This window comes from Cupressus sempervirens, chromosome 10 (genome assembly GCF_028749045.1).
Source record: "Cupressus sempervirens isolate cs-2001-9-10 chromosome 10, ASM2874904v1, whole genome shotgun sequence".
Taxonomy (NCBI): domain Eukaryota; kingdom Viridiplantae; phylum Streptophyta; class Pinopsida; order Cupressales; family Cupressaceae; genus Cupressus; species Cupressus sempervirens.
This window is the reverse complement of record NC_143127.1, coordinates 323,026,070-323,048,652: the sequence shown is the minus strand read 5'-3', so window position 1 is coordinate 323,048,652 and position 22,583 is coordinate 323,026,070.

The window sequence follows — 22,583 nt, the reverse complement described above, 5'->3', positions numbered from 1 at the left end:
ACTAAAAGGACCTTTCCTGAAATTAGCCACTTTTTCCCTCTCCAAGGGTGAGTAATGCCAAAACACCCATGCAAGAAAATCTCAAAATTCAAACATAAATAGGAAAAGAAAGCATCCAAAATAACATGGTTTTCAAATCTTCCCAACATACCCGCAAACATACAAACATTTAAACAACAACAAGGTAGCATAAACATGAAACAAACATGAAAATTTGAACAAGGGAGATGAGAATTCCTACCTGCACAAAGACGTAATGGCAATGAACAAGTTTGAGTAGAGCTTTTCCCTTCCTTGCTCCAATCTTCCAAGACTCCTCTCCAAATGTAGAGATTGGGTAACCATCTAAACTACTCGAAGAAGGGCCTCTAAAAAAAACCTCAAACTCAACCACCAAAAAGACAATAACTTCTCCCCACCCACCTACAAATCTAGAAGTCTCTAACTCAACCCATACTAAGGTTAACTACTAAGTGGAGTTGAGCTGATGCAACTCATGGTAGCCATAGTCAATTTTCGCACAAAGGCAAAAGGAGACTTTTTGAGTGATCTCAAAAGTCAATAAAAGGAGCTTGGGGGTTGGAAAAGACCCCCAACCCATACCCATACCCCTTGGGTATAAAAATTTCATGTTTTAAGCCTTAGAAATAGGTTTAGAACCAAACAAAAGCTAGGAATAAAATAGGACCATCTAACAACTCTAACAATGTAGATTAAGCACTAATCCAGATTAAGGGATGACGAACCTCGATTAAGAAGCAAATTAGCAAACTGACACTAACTTAAACCAAATTAGGTCCAAAGGTTACACAACTAACCCTAATCAGCACACTGAAGAACATAAACAATTCATGAGTGTCAAGCGACACTAAAAGAACATAGTTACGAACATTAACATTTACTGATCACAGGAAAATACATACATACATCTCACAATACAATAAGATATGAACAACATGGTTTCCATGAATGGCATGTAGGGATCAATTTCGTTCCTCCATTAGGTTTCTCGGCTAAAAATCCTGCACACTCATTGCACACATCAGTAGCCCCAAAAATCACATGCATATATATTCAAAGGTTATTTGGATTGTTACAACATGAATCTCTCACATAATTAACTATTTAATTGATTTCTACTCGCATTTAATCATCAAAAATCACATAATCAATAAAACATAACTTATTCATTAATTTAGATTAAAATGTTAGAAAGATCATCGTTAGGCACACATATACCTAACATCATAAGAATTTCCATTTGAGGAATACTGAACTATTGCGATATAAAACTTAATCATCGGGATATCAAAATCAACACCCTTATCATCAAGTGTAAATGCCTCGTATCATCGTTAGTAAAAATCTTAATGTTTAAACAGTCGAGATAATGTTGTTTGTTCTTGAATTACTTAATTATTTAAAATATGAATGTATTAGGATCTCAATTCTTATTAGGACATCTAAACCATAAGACATTATTTCATATCCATTCTAATTGCCTACAACAATTTTAACAAGGAAATTCATATTTTAAAAGTACATGTGAGGAGGGACCTTACAGAGAACACAAACTCAATCAAATGACAAGGTTAATGAAGGGAGGTTGTATTCACCAAGTGATTGCAATATTGCCCAAGTGATTGGAAAATAAAAAGAAACACAATGTTATGCAAGTTAGTTAGAAATAATGAGTTCTATATTATCCAAGTAAATGTTATGTTTACCAAGTAACAAGTGGATGAAAAAGTTTAGAGAATTGGAATCTAAGGTTGACCTTTGATAGAAATTTGGGAATTTTGAGATGGTTTGATGTATGAGTCAAAAGTTTTTACAAGATCAATAAATAAAAAAATTTAGGAAGAATATGATGATGAAGATTTCAGAAGGATGATGATGTGCACAAATTTCTATGAAACTTATATTTTTTAAATTTCTACATTCATTGTATGGAGTTTTGATTCTAGAAATTAGGTATGAACCTAAGATCGATGACTGTTATTAAGGGGAAAATATGGAAAGATCTAGAAGCCTGAAGATGACTAATTAAGGAGGAGGAAAAGAAAAAATTTAGGTTGCTGGTAGATATTATTGGTTGTTGCTTTGAAAATTCATCATATTGTTCAATTGTTAAGTTACTATGAAGTGCAAAATTGAAGAAGGTAAAGGAATATTGTTAATCAAAGTGAACTAAGAACTAAGTAGAGTTGGAGAAAGAGAAGGTTTTAATCATTCAAGTAAAAGTAAAGAGTGAAGGGAGTTCCAAGAGAGAGATGAAATAGAGAAATAGAAAGGAACAAATATTTGAAAAATAAAAGGTTGTTGTTATTCTTAACTATTCATTTCAACTATTACCTTATAACCATCATAGCAGAAAATATCAGAAGTAGCAAGTCAATCTAACAAGTCAATGATATTCTATATGGTAACATCAGTCAATAGTGTCTATAAGTCCTTTAAATCAAACCTCTCTTTGGTCTAGAACAAGAAGTGATATGGTCTAAATGATGTTTTCATGAAATCCTCTAACAAGGTCATATTAACAATGTCTATTTAAACTTTAACAAGGTTGGCTCCTAGTAGAGCTCACTTCAAAAGATTAAAAATAATTGGATTTCCAGTCCTAGGTGGTTTTCACTTCAGAACTTTCTAAATAGAAATTAATAATAAATAAAATAAATATAAATAAGTAAATAAATAATATAACATAGAATAATATAAATTAACTTAATCTAATAAAAAGTCAAGAGATGTTTAACAAATAGACATGACTCCTTAAAATTTAGATATAAAAGAGAGGAAAGTTTATTTTAGAGAGGAGAAAAAAAAGGAAGAGGAGAAGAGAGGAGTTCAAAAAGAAAAAGTTGAAGAGGAAAGTAATATGAAAAATATAAGGAAGTGACTTTCTAAAGAGGTATCAATGGTATTGAATGGATGTGAACCTTTGTAAGGGTCATAATTATGAATAGTTGTGACTCTTCAAAAATATTTTGATTATTAAATATTTGGACTTTTCCAAATGAATTTAGTTATGAAGTGTCACGGCTTTTCAAAAGGATTATAATTATGAAGCAAGGTGACTTTTTGCAAAGATTATCACTATGAAATGTTGTGATTTTCAAAGGATTTGTATTATGAAAGGTTGTAACTCTTGGAAAAGAAGAAGGTAAGCAAGGTATGTTTATGGATTATATTTGTTTAATTATTTTTATGTATTTATTTATATTATTGAATCATACTTGTGGATAATATTGTGTTAGCTCATTGGATTAACATGATGGATATTAATGAGACTCGAAGCATGGAGCATGGAGAGATTAAGATCTACATTGTCCACCATGGCCAAGAATCAATGTGAACTCATAGCATGGAGCATGTGAGATATTTAAGATCTTCATTTTCTGCCAGGGACAAGTGTTGATATCATAGCATGGAGCATGTGAGATATTTTTGATCTCCATAGTCCACATTGGCTGATAATCAGAATACCAAAATATTCTGAAGTTGTCAACATATGCATATGTGAGTAGCCTTAGATAGAGTATGCTTGTCCAAGAAGAATCTTAAGGGGTGCACTCCCGAGAAGATGACAAAGTAGCTATGATCTAGGAAGCCCAACATGGAGACATCCTTATGATTGGCCTTAAGTTAGTAGTTAGAGTAATATAGTTAGTTTTATTATTGTTATGATTCTAACCATTATTTTGTAGGAATTACTTGTCTCAAACTAACCCTAATAGTGGGGACATTACAGGTTTCCACATTAAAATCATGGTGTCAAATATTTGAATGTTATTTGTGTTGAAATATGTTTTATAATTTACTACAACTTGGTAATAAGTAAGTTTATGGTCAGTAATCACTAAGTAATTTTAGAGACAATCAACAATAAAAAGAATAGGAAGTTAACAGTTTGGAATAAATTGGTTGACAGAATTAAATGGTAAGCTTAATTATTATGCTAGATGTGATTATTGTTAAAATTTGTGAAGTTTTGTTGGTACTCAAATAGTTTGAAGGGACTTTATGATAAATGGACATAATTGATTCACCCTCCCTCTTAATTATCTAACACATGTGTTCCTCTAATGCTCAGGTGTTCCTACAATTGTAGCCCTTAGGGGATGCCTAATACAAATTTCTTTGTGTTTACAGGCTAAATGTTTATTAACAAATGTTATTTTTGATAGAATGCATTTGAACTATAAAAAAATATTTGACTAAAATTTGAAATCTAGTTTGTGTTCTTTATTTTATGCATTCATCATATAAGTGACAAGCTTTGATTATATTATGTGTAGTGGGCATTGTATTATAACAGAAGAGGAAGAGTCTTCTCTTGTCTCAAATACAATTTGTGTTGATATAGTTATGTTCAATGTAGCTCTAGCATGAGGCATACCCTAAAAATGTCTTCATACTATATCATGCTCAAAATGTGTCCCTTTTATAGAAATCCATAGCTAGTATTTTTATTTTTATTATTATTTAATACATTTTTCTCAGTTAAAGATCATAATATTTATGCTTTTTGTGAAAATTGTTGAAGGATTTCAATATAGTCAAGAGATTCATAGAAAAATTACTTAGCCTAAATCAGGTAGAGTTTTTTACCCAAAAAATAGTACCAATTTTGAAGACTATCTTCTCATAATTTTTTATATTAAGATGCTACTCTTTTGAATGGTAATAAATCAAAATTGATGATTTTTTTCATCTTATTAGTGCATTTATGATTCTTAATGAGGATGGAACATTTGATCTCTTTATTATTTTTGCAATTAGAATAATCTCAAATGGATCATTCACATGGCTTTCCACAGAATGAAACAACCTTAAAACAAAAACTATGGAATATGGTTTTATAAAATTCTTATGACCTATATATGTTAACACATTGAATTTCTAAAATTACTAATAATAAATAATAATAAATAATTTTTAAAATCACAATGTGAATTTTACATACATAGTCATCAAGGACAACTATCATTATAGAGTATTTGGTGCTCAAGCTAGATTTTTTGTGCTTTTACATTTTCTTTAAGAAAAACCTTGTAACATATTTGTCAAGGAATGTGGAAAAACCCAATTGTTCTATAAATAAATAGAGATGTTTCAAGGATAAACAAGAATGTGATTTTCACTACCAAAACCACTTCAATTTAGATATATGGTGGCTCAATCTTTGAGAATGGTAGACAATTTTTGAGATGGTTAAAGGAGACCTTGGAACAATACCATATTTTGGGATAGTAATTATGCTTCATTTCTTCTTTTTCATAGACAACCTTGACACATTTTTGACCTTTAATTTTTTTCCATAAATTTTATGAAGGGATTTAGTGTGATTTGAGTCCATTTGGCTCTTCATTTAATTATCTTTGATATTATTGCATTGCCATCAACAATTTTTGCACTTTTAAAATATTTTTTGTTGGACTCTTTGTTATTTTATGGAAAATTATTTCATTCTCATGCTACTATCATGGAATATTTATTAGTTATGGATTCCTCTACTATTTATAATAGTATTATCTTTCCTTTCCATTTTCCAGTAGTTTTTTTATCTTTATTTCCTATTATCATTGTATTATTAACTTCTTTATAACATCAACAATTGTATATATGAACCTTAGTGAGTACAATGATATTTTAAACTTATCACTATCTATGGTCTTCATGTTCTAATATTACCACCATGTACTATTTCCCTTCTAGAGATTACTAATGTTATGTACAATAGTGTTCCATTACATTTTACTATTCTTTTATCAACATTATCACTAGTTTTGATAACTTCATTTATTACAAGATAAAGTATTAATGAACCTATTTCAAAAAAATTAATACTCTCACTATAATAATGAGAGGGTGTTCAAATAATATGAATAAACTATATAATATTAAATCAATCCCAAAGAAATAATGAATATGTGTCTCATCATGGTGAACCCCCATTAGAATAGAAAAGTGTACTCTCTAAAGATAAAAGAATGGTAAAATATTAATTCACTTGTTCTTTATGGAATCCTCACCCATTTTTATAAAAATTCTTTAATGTCTATTACTCTTGCATCAAATATGCTTCTCACTCTATAAGATATACTATACATCATGCAAACATGCTACCAACTATTTGATTATATAATTACAATTTTAAATTTTCAACTACTTCAATATGTAACCTTTTTAAAACATCCACTTCATACAAGGTTCTTCTAGGTTGCTAGATGATTGTGGTAGTAGGTATGTTCAAGATCATGGTCAACCAAACTATGCTCTTAAATGGCAACAAAAAAATCAAAAAATCTAGGTTATGTCAACTTGATGTACAATTTTCTACTTGTTATTAACTTTATATCAAAAAGTTGAGAGAAAATAATCTCTAGGAAACTGAATCTAGTTTCTAAACTACTAGGACCTATCTAAAAATAAATAAAAATTGATTGGTTAAAATTTTGAATTTTAATACAATATTACAAAAATTTCAAAACAAAAATAAGAAATAGACGTATGTTTGATCACCTTAATCAAAATCAAATGATAATATTTTTTAATAATATTCTACATATAAGTATTTGACTCATGCTTGGATATGACACATATTTTTGGGTATTTTTATTCTAAATAAATAATAAATAATTAATTTTTGACTTTAGTATTTTTGGAATGAAAAAACTCTCGTGTATGAGCACCTTAACTAATTCAAAACTCTGCAAAATTCAATTTTTCATTTTTTTCCTTACAATAGAAGAAACATAGAATGTGATGCATCTTTTGGATTTAAAAAATGTTGTATCATTTGAAATTTAAAGTTGCTTTTCAAGTAGTGTGTCAGTCAACACTTTATACATAACTCCATTAGAAAATAAGTAATATTTACTTACTTAACTCATAATTTGACAAACCTTACATTTATGGAAAGATAAGAACATTCTCAAGACACCATTTTCATTTCATCAAATTTGCGTGAAAAAAAAATTGTTAGCTACATGTTTGAAGTAAAAATCACATAAAAATGGGCCAAAAGCATATTTTAAGGATGTTTTTAAAGTTGACCATATAGGTTTGGTATACAAAGATATATTAGACCTTATAAAGATATTAATTGTTTTCATTTAGTATCAGGGTGGGTGGGAAAAAAGTTGGAATAGATTTTGAAATGGTTTGAGATATTTCAAAACTATAGATTTTTTAGATTGCCACTTTTTGGCACACTATGATCCTGCACATACCCTAGTTTTATTTATGACTATAAACTTCATTTTTGAATGGCTACTATCATTGAGATCCAAAAACATGTTCTTCATGAGGGATTGTGCCTAAATCACTAATATAAGTAACTAGTAGTCCCAAGAAACATGGAATGACTTTCAGGCCTATAGGTATGCCTACCTTGAAAGTCAATTTTTGGATTATGGGATAGCTTCCCCTTTGAATAATATAAAGATATTATATTTTAAAAATATATAAAAGGATATGAGGAATATGAAAACCAAACCCTAGGTGAAACACCAAAATGGATGCTCCTTGCAAAAATAAAACATTACAAAATAACCATAGGGAGAAAACTTAATGCTCACAAATTACATGGAAATTCCCTACAAAAGAAACTCTATGAAATTCCCTAATTTTCTAATTAATAAAGAGGAACAAGTGAATCTTTTCACACTATAATCAACAAAATCAAGAATACTTCAACACAAATCTGCAGCATGAGATATCTTCTCGAGCAACTTATATTGTAATAAGAAAACTAATCAATTAAAGACATAAAAGCATATACAATAAGAAATAAAGAAAAATTAAAATTAGTAATGAAACATCAAAACACAATAGACAAGGAACCAACATTTTATGTATAAATATTAAGTAAAACTGATACACAATATGTGAGCTAGAATCAATATACCTCTCTTTGTGATATGAAAAAATGATCAAGAAGAAAGAAAGAAAGAGAATTTAGGAATTAAAATTAAAGAAAGGCTAACCTTAATAAAAAGAATTCATACAAACTTGCATGCTTACAGTCATGAAAATGAGGTATAAAACTACTCAAAATTGATGTGTAAACTACTCAAAAGTCCTTTTCAACTGATGGTGGACTCAAAATTACATCAAGAAATGTAAAATCTACTAAAAAAACCCCTCAAAACATGTAGAAACTCCTCAATTAACTTTGAAAAAGAGCATTGGGACTGATAGTAACCCTCGATTAACTAATACTAATGGCATGATTTTATATAAGATAACCCACACCATCTCAAATTAACACAAATAAAACTTCAAATTTCTCATCATTGCCTATAAAAGAAAAAGTCCCCCTTTCCAAACTAGCGCATGCATGCCACTTTTATCAAAATAGAATGCCAAAGGTTGAGTATAGATAGAACTCCATGTTGATCACATGCATAATTTTAAAGTGCGTGCGTGCGTGTGTGTGTGTGTGTGTGTGTGTGTGTGTGTATTTCCAATCAATAAAATTTATTTAAACCTCAATACATTATTTTAATTATAACCCTTAATTTAATAAATACCAATTTAATAATGAAAACTAAATTAATAATTCATAAATTTTTATTATATTTGCAAAAAATTAATTTTTAATTTTTAAGTTGATGTTTATTATGTTTTCATATAAAACTTTATTGAAGTTTAACAGAAAACTTAAACAAAATCTTCCACTTTAATATAATAAATTTTTATTTTAAATATATTTTAAATTTATTAATTATTATCTATTAATTTAGTCCAGATGTCATTTCAGTGATATATTATGTATCTAATAAAATAAAATAAAATGATATATTTAATATAGCATGGAAATGGTATTAAGACTAAATTTCTATTTTACAATATTTTAAGTGAAAAACATGCTTTTAATTTGAAAGCTATTGGTGTTAAAAAGAGTTAAGAATATTTAAAATTGTTATGGACCCAAGAGAGACTGAACCTTGCATTCTAGAAAAGTACTCTAAAATTGGGGAAACCTCTAAAAGTGAGCCATTTGAGACTTTGAATTTTTTTGGAAACTTTGTCGACATTTGTGAGTTGTAGGGTTTCAATTGCAACATCATGAAAAGAAGGATAAACTTGATCTATATATCTTTCTGGCTTCTTTCATGCAACTCCCATGTAAGTATATTTCTTGGTAAATGTCACTTCCTTTATTCTTCTCTATGCAATGGTAATAAAATGTCTTTTTCTATTCCTTTATTTTTTCTAATGTCATCAGATAGACTAGTTCTTAACCTTCTTATTCATACAATCTTCTATAATAAGGGATATAATGTTGAATTTTTACATATTATTAACCCAACCATTTGAACTTTTTCATTCTTTAAAAGAGCATGATGTTGATTATGTGTTTCAAATGAGTATTGGCTCTTTTGTGTTTTTGTTTAAAGTTGTGACATAATATGCTTGAAATATGTTTGAATGTTTAGAATAAATTAGAGGTAGGGGTGACTTATTTACTCAAGGTCCATATGTACCATTTGAACAACCAACTTTACCATAATTTTCAAAAGTATGGACATAAATCATACAAACTTAGACCTAATTCCAAGTAGCCATCAAAAAAGAAGACAAAGGTACAACACAATAGAAAATACTACAATTGGGATTACAACACAAGGTACAACTATCACTATTGTCAAGAATATAGACATGTTCTTGAGAATTACATTAGAACCCATTTTATAGACAACTACAATAGATGGTTGAGTGAGACTATATGCTTTAGCTATTTGAAGACTATTCATATCAATAGAAAATGTCCAACTAGATTAACAGCACTAAGTAATGGTAACACTAGAGGTAAAGAAAAGGCAAATGTTGAAAAGGTTAAAGTGTAGATAAAAAAATCATGGAAGAAGAAGGAAGATTGTAGCACATCAAGTTTAGATGAGGTCAGTTCATCCAATGGATCAAGTGATCACATTATCTTCATGTAAGAAATCAAAATGTATGCGTGGGAATGATATTTCAAAGTTATTTCATACATTACTTTCAAGAATATGAGATCTGAAAAGATAATATATGCACGAATAAAGATACAATGTATTGGTTAGAACATGGAAGAAATCTATAGTTTTGTTAGTTTTCATGTTTTTTCTGAGTGATGGGACTATGTTAGTAGTGTCCAAGCTTTCTATGTTTCCCAAGCATAGTGGAAATCATGTATAAGCTGAGTGAGTACAAATCCTATGATAGTCAAGCATACAACTGTATAACCATTAATTATTTATTGCCAAATATTAAGGTTTATATAGTTGATTTTTGATTCATTTGCATTTATTAGAGATCAAAAAGTACACAAAGAGAATAAGGTGAACTAAGGAGAAATATTCTACTATTTTCCAATTGGATTTAGCTTCTACTCATCATCATTCATCATATTCACAAGGTATTTAGCGAGTGCCAAATTATGCTATTTGAATTTTTGCAAACCCCAATTACATAAAATGGCATCTAGCTCTTCTACAAATGTTAGGAAGGAAAGAAAATAAAATTTTAATGTGTAATTCATTAGTAATAACATTAGATAACCACCCTTCTGAGCTATTCCTTAGATAGAATATAAGGGAAACTTGCTTGGTGTGTTATCGATGATACGACCATAAGTTTTAATGATTCAAGATATTAGATAGTACTAAACTAGAAAGATAGGATATGTTGGAGACATGGAAATAAGAGATGCATAAAGTAAATTACATTATAATGCAATTTTGAGGGAAGATACAAGATTTTTGAATGGAAAGGGTTAAATCATGCCCTAGATTTTAATCAAGTTTTTAAGAATGATTAGATACACATCGTCCTGAGCCATATTCATAAAAATTTCATTTCATTAGAAAATGGAGCCATTAAGATCACTAAAAGGATCATCAAGTGAGTGACAACATATCTAACCCTAGATAGACCTAAAACTATGCAAAGTGATTCAAAGGAGGTAATTGAGAAAAATATAGGGGTGATATTGAATAAAAGAGGGATGTCTATAAACACAATTTTAGATCCCCTAATTGATTTTGCAGTGAGAGTAATTGCTCACAAATTCTTTCAATTAAGAATATTGAGTAGTGTATCATGCATGGCCATGGATTTAGGTTACAAGATAGTGAAGAAAGATCACACTTATGACCTTGTTGAGTTACAACTTCAATAGTTATTAGAAAACTTGGAAGCCATAAGGAAGGAAAACAATGCACAATGCAAGATTGGTTCACTTCTGTGCATTTTCTTTTATGTACATAATACATTTCCCACATTTAGAAAGATAGTGTGGAAGACCACAAGGCAGTGAGTGTGTAGATTTTAGAGTTGATAGAGAAACTTGGAGAGAATTTTGAAACAATGATGACACGCCACTTTGAAGTTTTAATGAAATATATGAAGAAAAGACAAAGGATTCCAATATCACTAGTGGAAAAATAATATAATGATGTTTTCCTCTTAGTTGTTACTGATTATACATATGTACATGTTGCAATACCTAGGGTCAAATGGATTATGCCATTGCCTTATGAAATTAATGTGGATGAGGCATCTACAACCATCACAACTCTATTGGTAGAGGAAGTAGATAAGAGTGCCACCTCATTTGGAAATTATGAGGAAGCCAAGTCAAGAATAACAATAGACTTGAAGATAGCTACTATGATTAGGAAGAACAACAAGCTTCTGAAGAAGATTAGGGAGAGACTTTATGAAGGGGAAGAAGGAGAAGAAGATGAAGATAAAGATGAAGAAGAGGAAGAATAGGTCTAAGCCCCACTATGTCAAGATGAATACTAGGTAGCAATTATAGAAGGTTCCAAGGAAGAAGAAGTTGAGGAAGCACCCAAACCTAAGAAGAAGAAGAGGAAGGAAAATGATCTTGTACCAGATAAGCCAAAGAGAGTTGTGAAACCTACACAACAAAAGCCAACAATACCTTTTACCATGGCTAGCACAAGGGTAGCTAAAAATTAAGAAAAAGAAGCTTAAAAACCTAAGGGTAAAAGGACTATTGCTACTGTAGAGTAGAGTTAGCCAGAAAGCAAAAAGAGAAGAAAGTATGTCACTTCAGAATATTTAGATGAGGAGAAGACAAATTTAGATGACATGAATCAATTTCAAGTTGTAAGTCACAATCCCTCCTCTTACTTAGAGAACTTATGTGATAATATTAGGCATAACATTGATTTTTTAGGATTCTAACATATTAAATTTGATAAGTTAAGAAAGTTAGATATGAATAAGGTGGAGGAAGCTATATATGAAATTATGACCATATTCAAGACCATGCCTATTGAGATTACCAACTCATTACCTTAAATTTTATATGAAAATTTTGAGAAGAAATGGAAATACAATTTACACACTTAAAGATAGATCAAGGAAACCACTTTAGCCCAAGTCATGCCTGAATTGCCAAAGATAATGATAAATGAGGCTATGGAGTCACACAAAGGTACACTTACTCCAAAATATAGAGCATTTAGTATCTTGAAGAAGAATATAGAGGATCTAGTAACTAAGAGTAAAGTAATATGGATATTTATTGACAAGTTATCCATTCCTACTATAATAGAGAAAGGTGAGAAATAAATGCAAAATCCTAAGAAAGATGAACAAAAGGTAGTAGAGATAGAAAAATATGTATCAATCAAGGATGGTGATTTGCAAAGCACTGAGAAAATAATAGGAGAAAATGCCATAACTAAAGATGAGTAGCAACATGATCAAAGTGTACTTGAGGTACAAGTGTCGAGTGCCAATCCTCCACATAAAGACCAAGTAAGTCAACAAGTCTAAGTAAAAATCGAGGATGTTTCTAATAATTCTACTTAAAACATCAATCCATTGATACGTGATGATTTGAAGAAGATTTTGAATAATTCCACTATGGAAGGTAAATTATGCTCAAATCCTATATTTGTGAGAATATAAGAAATTGAAAAGAAAGAAATGACATTATTAGGGGAGAAGCAAATTGACACATCTAGTGTTCCCCTAGAGGTAAAAGTTCTAGAAGAACATAGTGCTAGTACTAAACATCAAGGTGTTATTACATCATTAGTTGTAGTACCTCTTGTGCCATTCATTTCACATAAGCAAGCCTTAATTATAGTTGAGGAGGATGGAACTAAAGTTAAGGAAGAATGTCTTGCACGTACATCACAAACACAATGTGAAAAGAACAAAAAGGCAAGTCAAATTGACATATCTATAGAATTGAAGGTGACTACTGCAACAAAGGAACAAGTTTCCATATAGACTCTAGTCAGTCTACCATTTTTTGGTACTCCTCCTACTAGTAAAGTTCTTCAAAGGCTAAAAATTCATGCCACCCCATTGCAAATATCAAGGCCAAGTCCAGAGACATCTAGTAGATTGTAAGATATATCTTATGGAGATTTAAATATGGATGAGGTGATTAAACTTCCAAAGTTTGATCTTGCAAAAATAACCATTGAGAAAATGAGCATTCTATAGGAAACTCTACAAAGGAAGAAACAAAAAGAGTTGGTAACAAGGGAGCACAAGAGAAAGCAAGTTCTTCATGAAATAAAGGACATATATATTGATGTTTTTAGCCTCCTAATCCCCAATGAAGAGAAAGCTATTCTTGAGCAATTGGTAAATATTGTTGAGAAGAATAGTGATGAAGACCTAGATGAAAACACCAAACTATTGGAATGGTGTAAAATAAAGTTTTACTCTAAAGTTCTTGAATAGATTTCTAGTGTTATTGCACTAACATAGGTTGACTTAGCAACCAAAATGGAGGATGTGAAAAAGGTGTTGGAGAATATCTTTTCTCTATACACAAAGCTTTGTAATGTAAGTTTATTCAAACAAGAATTATAGAGGGATATTGATTGACTACAACAAAATCCATAGTTCACAAGTACAACATTGAAACTATCCCTTAGTCAAAGCCAAACTCATTTTTAGAGACTACTAATTACCCAAGGTAAGGGTATATGTAGAATCATGGTCAACCAAACCATGCCCTTAAGTGGCAATGAAAAATTAACAAATTAAGGTTATGTCAACTTGACATGTAATTTTCAACTTTTTATGAATTTTCTATCAAAAATTTGATAGAAATGAATCTCTAGGAAGTTGAATTTAGCTTGTAAACTACTAGGACTTATTTGATAAGAAATTTAAAACTGATTGGTCAAAAATTTTAATTTTAATGCAATAGTACAAAAATTTCAGGAAGAAAACAAGATGATAATACTTCTTAATAAGATTCTAGGTATACGAATTAGAATCATTCATAGATGTGACATATATTTTTGGGTATTTTTATTCTAAATAAACAATTAATTATTAATTTTCTACTATAGTTTTTTTGGAATTAAGAAACTCTCATGTCTTGCAACCTTAACTAATTAAAAACTCTACAAATTTTTGTTTTGTTTTATTTTTCCATTATAGTAGAAGAAGCATATAAATGTAGTGCATCTTTTGGATTTTAAAAATATTGTACAATTTGAAAGATATAATACTTTTTCAATTAGTGTGTCAATCAACACTTCATACATAACGCCATTAGAAAATAAGTAATAATTGCTTATTGAACTTGTAATTTCAGAGACATTAAATTTATGGAAAGATAATAACATTCTTAAGAAAGCCTTTTTTTTTCATCAAAATTGGATGAAAAAGGAATTGTCAGCTACATGTTTGAAATAAAATAACAAACAAGAACTAGCCAAAAACACATTTTTAGGACATTTTTAAAGTTGACCATGTAGGGTTGCTATCCAAATATATAATGCAACTTATAGAGGTATTTCATTTCTGGTTTGGTATCAGGATGGGTGGGAAAAAATTTGGAATAGGTTTTGAAATGCTTTGAGGCATTTTGGAACTACATAATTTCTAGGTCACCACTTTTTGGCACACCATGATCGTGTACATAACTATAAGCTAGCCATATTACAAGCAGAAGATGTAAACATAAGGGCTACTTTAATTAGTATACATTCCATGTTGACCCCACACATGGAAGTATTGCATAAGGATCTAGCCTTTGATGAAACATTAATGAAGAAAGATAATCAACTTTCTACACATGATGGCTTAATTGACCTTTCTGCCTAACTAGATAATCAATACTAGTCTCTAGAGGTAGCATGCAATAACTATGATGCATCATTGAAAATCATTATGGATATTCAAAAGTAATTTTTACTATAAGTGTACCACCCATGACATAAGTAAATACCACCCATGATTATAAAGTTTTTGTAGATTGACAAATGCATATTATAGTTTTGAGTTAGGGGAGTAGTAATGATGAAATAGGAGACAACAAAAGATCACACACTTACTCAATAGGTTGTCAAAATTCAGTTATAGAAAAGAAGTATCAACTCAAGGGGAGTTGTAAAATTTTGGTGAAATAAGGTATGACAGTTATGCCATCATTTTTTCAAATTTTATAATTTTGTATGAGAGTCAAGTAATGTATAGAAACTATTTGAGTTATGATTTCATATGCATGATAAAGTGTTTTTACCACTAATTTTAAAGGGGTATTATTTTTATCTCATTTTGGTTTTGACAATGCAATGACAAAACATTTAAGTCACAACTTAATAGAACTTAGTATGTTCCAAGGAAATAGTGGATGCCAAGCAATATATGTAGTTAGTATCGAGCACCAGTACATGCCAAGCATAGGGTATGTGTTGAGTCACTCAAGTGTTAAGAAATTCATATATGTTGAGTGATTCATATGCCGAGTAAAATAGTGGATGTCTAGCTATTCATAAGTTGAGCTACAACATTAAGGAAATAGTGGATGTCAAGCATCAAAGCTTTCAAGTGTCACATAAATAGTCTTCAGCAAATTTGTGAGGCCTTGCCCCAACCCATCATAGTATAGTTGATACATTATTATTTGGATTCTCATGACTCAATATGATGGGACATTATTTGATACAATGAACATTATTATGCCACTTTATGATGTGTGATGCTTTACTTTTAGATATTTGATTTCATCATTTAATGTTGTATGAACATGTATAATGATAAAGTAAATGAATGTAGAACTAACACTTTGATTATGCAATTTTAATGGTTGAAAATATGAGTTGAATGAGATAAACAATTGATTATTAGAAAGATTTATGTTTTAAATTTACATGATTTTCTTGATATGTAATTTGCATATATGCATGTGATTTCTTGAACTACTGATGTGTGCAATTAGTGTGCAGGATATTTAACTAAGAAATCTAATGGAAAGATGAAACTGAACCCCTTGATATTTGTGCTTATTTGCATTGTCTTTCTTTGAAGTTTTTTATATAGTCTTAAAATTATCCTAACTTTTTATTGGTTCCTATTAAGTCTTTAAGGCCTAAAAAAATTAAATTTAAGTGCCCTAGGGGTAAGGGTATGGGTTGGGAATAGTTTCCACCCACGTAGCCTCTTTGGTTGAAATTTAGGGTCACTCAAAAACCCTACTTTTGGTTGATAGCAAAAATCAATTTGTCTCCTTCATGAGTTGGTGACTCAAACTCCACCTTGGGGTTACCTAAAGTATAGTTGAGTTAGGATCATATTTAGATACATTTTGGAGAAGTTTTGGGGGTTGTTACCCAATCTCTAGTTTTAGAGAGAAGTTTCAAGATTGAAGGTAAGGAAGGAAAAGATCTTCTCAACTTGTCATTTGACCATAACATTTTGTGAATGTAGGGTTCTTCACTCTTTGATCATGTTCTTCTTATTGATCATGCTTTGATTCATGCATAAGGCATTGTGTTGTTCTTTGTATTGCTTGTATGTGTGTTGAGGTTGTTTGGGGGGGATCTTAACATGATCTCAGATGTCATTCTTATGCTTTGCTTTGAAATTTTGAGGGGATTTCATGAGGATTGTTTTGGCATTACTGACCCTTGGATGGGGAAGAAGTGTCCATGTACGAGGAAGGACCTTAGTTGGACCTCAATAGTGTAGAGTCTCCTCTCATGGTGAGAATAGGGAAAGACGGTAGGGTGTTATGGGCCCCTACTTGTCATCACATACCACGTTTGAAAATTTGAATTCTTGAAGAAGGGAAGGAATGAAAATCCTTGTTATATTGGCCTCAAAAGTGCATTTGTAGAAGAATGAAAGTTCTTGAGTTTTAGCCTCGAAAGGGCTATGTTATGGTATGGTGATTGACGTCTCCAATTGAGAAAATCCACCTCTACCCTAGTCTGGTTCAACATTGAGCCTATTTTGCAAAACTAAGATGGGGATGCATGCTTGAATTGTTCTTCATACTATGTTATTTTAACTCCAGGTTAGCTCTCGTCTTCTCCATGATTCCCTTGATGAATTAAAGATATTGGAAAGGATATCTTGTGAAGGACCTAGAAGAGAATTCATTTGAATTGTAACATTATGTAAAAATGTATTTAAATTTTGATGTATTTGGCAAGCATGTTAGATTTTCTTACTGGTTCTTTCCCGATGGAGCCTTGAACCAGGTTGTTTAATAGAGAGAAAATAATTAGAAAACATCCTTTCATTGTATCTTATGTCATTTCAATTTATGCATATGTGTGTAAAGAAATAGATTAAATGATGATGTCTTCGAATTACGCAATCTTCAATTTTTCAAATATGTTCAAAGAAAAGAAATGTTGTTATGTTGAAATGTTCAACCCAATTTTCATATGTTCTAGGAGAAAAAAAACAATCCTTCATTGTGGATAAATAAATTTATCACCTTCCTTGTTAAACTATTTAAGTGGAAAAATCAAATTTGACACAAAAGAAAATACATCCCATTGTATCCCAAAAAAGAAAAAAGAAAAAAAAAAGTATACTGTCAGGAGCATAATGCTCTCTAGAGTTTGTATGGAGGGGAGATTTAATTCATTGTGCAATAGAGCATATTCTATATTGATTCCTTTTAAGAGAATGATTACTAAATTCATTAAATAAAGCGAAATTTTTTTTTAAAAAATTAAGTTTTTGTTGTCAACAAAGGAATTAATTCAAACAAAAAAGAATACATACCCTAATGCACTCCTTAATGTCTTACTCTCAACAATAAAACTTTTAGCAATTACTCCTTATAGCTATCCTAGCCTATCACTAGATTATGTTTTTTCTAATCACCTCTCTACCATTATAGGCACAGATATGGTTGATTAAGTTAGCATTCAACTCTTTGCATCATGAGGGGGCAAGGTACTTGCCTTAGGCTTCAAGTCTAGTCATTCAAAAAAAAAAAAATTTTATGTAACTGCACCATCTTAAATTTATTCCCCCCCCCACCCCCCAACCTCTCACCTTGTCTTGACTTTCCAAATGGGAAACTAGGCACTAATAATTATCTAACCACCTGCCATTGTACATACAGTACATGCGTGGGGATCCATGTCATATCAAAGAAAAAAAGAAGTAAATTAAAAAAACAACCACCTTGTAACTTCCCCCATTCCTTCACCCTATGCACTTACCTTTCCCTTTAAACTCATTCTGCATGCAAGGGGAGGGCAAATTATGTGCTGAGCAGACTTTGGGTAGCGTACTACTACATGGGGCAGCGTGAAGCCTCATGAGAGAAAGCCAAGTTGGTGGTTGGGCCACTTGGCAAGTAGGGAGTGGGTAGGGAGTCTAGGTTAGTAATGGGTTGCTTTGCTAGTAGTTTTGGATATGTTCAGTATATAATTAAATTAATATGTTCAATTTAAATTAGTAGGACATGTTAATTATTACTAAGTTAGTGTGATTTGTTTTAAGTTTTGTTATGTAAGATAGTTCATAGTATTGCTTAGTGTTAGCATTAATTTAAAAAGTTTTATGTTATTGGGTGATAGGTTAGTTAGATTAAAATTACGATTTAGTTTTAGTGTTACTAAATTAGTTTTGGTTAGTATATTTAAGAGTGGGTTTTAATTTAAATTGGTAGCATGGGTAATTAAATTAGTTTGCATGTTCTTTCAATTTAGTTTTCTTTTAATGTGTTTTAGTATTGTTTAATTCTTAGATTTTAGTATAAGTAGAATTTCAAATTGTAATTATATTTTTTTGTTTATATATTATTATACATTAATATCATTATAATTTAGTGCTAAATTGTTTCCAATATTGAATCATATACAAAAATAAAAAATTAGTATTTATGATTGGAATATCGGGTTGTCTTAATCTAGATATTGATCTATTGATTGTGTAAGAAATAATCTAGAGTGCATAATTCTAGCAATTAGTGGTGGTTGAGTCAAATTTTTGTATTAGTCGAAGTTAATTGAAGAGATTAGTTAATTAGTTCACCTTTAAGTTAGTGGTTATATTGTTCTTAAATAGATTGTTACTAAAACAAAGGTTATGTGATTAAGTGAAAGATGATATTTTAGTTAAAGTGTTATTCTAAACTATTCATGCAATTAGTTTTACAATAGTTGAATATCCAAATCAATTGGTTAAGTTGTTCATTTACTTGTTGCCTAAATAGGTTGCTATCGAATAAAGTTAATACGACTTGAAATTATTGTTAATTATGGTTGCCATCATTCTAAGAATGTATTAATAAGAGAGTATTTAAAATTAACTAAATGTTAAGTCCTTCAGCTAATTGAACTAGTTGTTTTAATTAATTTAACAATGAACGTTTGTCAACCTATTCCTTATGGGGCTTTCAACTGAGTCATAGCTTTAATAGTTTGATTAGAGGCCTTGTATCTACCTTGAATGTAATTTAGTTTTTAATCATTTTTGAACTTATCAGCTTAGGGAATTTGGGTTTAATTATTAAATTTTAAAAAAAATTGGTGTATGTGTGTTTGCCCTCATACTTTTTTTAGGCAAGACAATAGTTGTTTATAATGGCACAAATTCCTATGTAAACCATTTATGGGCCAACTTAAGGATTTTTTTATGTCTCTACAAGATATATAAAAAGGTATATTGAGAATCCCTATGCAATACATACAACCAATAAGAATAAGGGATGTTCTAACAGGAAAAATGGATGAATCATAATCGTTGATTCCTACCTAACCCTAGCTCACCTAAGTCTTATTAAGGAGGGAAAAAACTAAAGAGTTTGTATGTGTGGATGAGGAGAGAAGGTGAAATGCTAAATGTAGAGAGAGCATTTATAATGCCTATGGAGTTTATGAAAAAGATATGAATTGTAGAATGAATTAGACTGAACAGAGTAGTGCATAGAGGATAGAAGAGATATACTTGATTAGCGGGGTCAAGTACACATTAGAAAAGAGGAGATTTGATATATAGTAGAGAGGTACTAACAAAAAGATCAATGTTGAAACATTCTAATAGGTGAATCAATCCAAATCTCTTAATCGAGTAGTCTTAATAGGCTTTTGTAAATCCTTTAACATGGTGCTTGTTTTATTCCAAATTTATGTCCTCTAACAAGGCACACTTTTAGAAAAGTGTTGAAATCCTTTAATAGGGTAATATTTAGCAGTCTTTGTAAGGTTTTAATAGGGTAGACCTTTCATAGGGTAGATCATATTTTATGATCAAACAATTGTAACCTTCATTGAATACACTTTACAATTGTAGTAGTGAAGATTTGTGAGTGGCATCCCCACTCTAGTTTTACCTTCTCATTGGAGGGTTTTTGGGTAAGAAATTTATTGTGTTATGTGTTATTTGTTTCATGCTATGAATGAACTTGTGTAGCAACTCCCATCCTCCCCCCCGTCCCCCACTCTTATAATTCACTTTCCCATTGTAATTTCCAACAAGACATAGGTGTTCTCACTAGTTTTGACTCTTCCATTCCAAAAAGAATTAGTGTCTCCTTGATATATTTGGACTTACTAATGAAAATAACAAATTTCATTTGATATACTTTCAATCCAACGAATAATTTGATTTCATCACACATTGACATCTCAAATTCCTTCTTCATTTCATCAACAAATGATTTGAATAATGCATTCATTCCTCTAAATATAATGTCATAAACAAATATTTTAGATAGTAGTACTTCATTACATTCTTACCAATCTTCAAGTGCAAATTATTTTTATTATTTTTATTATTTTTCCTTTCAAAACCAATCTTCACCAAATAATTATGAATTCTTTCATACCATCCTCCTAGGGTTTCTTTCTATCCATATAGATATTTTTTTAGTTTACATACCATATTACTCTTGTTTGGATCTACCAATCCTTAAGGTTGTTCTATGTACACTTCTTCTTCAAGTATACCATTCAGAAATGCAGATTTGACATGCATCTAATTTAGCTTGAAATTATTGTAGGATGAATATGCAAGAAGAGTTATGACTCCTTCTAGTCTTGCAATAGGAGCAAAAGTTTCTACATAGTCAACTCCATTTTCTTGTGTGTATCCTTTGCATGTTAGTCTAGCTTTGTTCCTTGTAACTTCACCTTTTTCATTTAGCTTATTCCTAAAGACCAACTTTTTTCCAATTAGATTTTTTTCTTTTGATCTTAGTACTAAGGTCCAAGTATTGTTCTTCATAATTTATTCAATTTATTCATCCATTTCCTAGATCAAATCCTCATTGGCTAGAGCTTCCTTCACTAATTTGGGTTCAACTTCACCAAGTAAGAATGTGTCATCTCTAAGTCTTTTTCTTGTCATAATACCTTATTTGTTGTCACCAATGATTTGTTTAGGTCTACGATGTTTTCTAACATACCGAGCTAGCACAGATGGTCTCCTTCATTTTTTTAAAATAGGTTCATCTTGAAAGATAATCTTAGGCTCATTAATAGGTAAGTGCAAGAATTTGGGTCACAATTACGTAGAAGTTCATTCCATAGAATGTGAGCTATTTACAAACATGTACCCAATTTTTAAGAACCAAGTACACATTATGGTTTAGGTGCCTGATCCATATTCAAGAAATAGGCACCCAATTTTTGAATACAGATTGAGCATGTGAACTGTATTTTAAAAATTGGGCACCCAAATTTAAACAAATTGGGCAATCAATTTTTAAAAACATAAAACCCATTTTTTGGTGTGCTTTTTGGCATTTTTACTATTGATCAACTTTTGGAGATGGGAGCTTGATTTTTTCTTGGAAATAGGAGTCCGATTTGAGCTTTCTACTAACCCGCCAATTGTTTTTTCACTCTTTGAGATATTTTTATATGCTTTATATTATTTTATTTCATTATTGTTAGTTTTTTATGTTGGGAATGTTTAGAAAAATAAAGTTACTGAGAGGGGAGGGGTGAATCAGTAACTCTATAAAAACTTTTAACTTCAGTTACCCAATTAGCATTTAATCCTTCTCATATAATATAATCTAATTACATGCATAAGAAACTAAAAATATGAAAGCATTCATAAAACTTTGATACATACATTTGGTGACCCAGAAACCTTCCAAATAGAAAGTAAAACTAGGCTAGGGATGATGCCCACAAGCTTTAGTACTACAATATAAATTTGGCTTGTTAACGCTTACATCAATCACTTCTGATGATTTACCCTATTGGGAGCAATAAGGACTACTAGGTCCACCTTGTTAAAGGATTTACAAATATACAATGAAGTATGCACTCGGTAAAGAGATTTACATAAGATTGTTACGTCTACCTTGTTAAAGGATT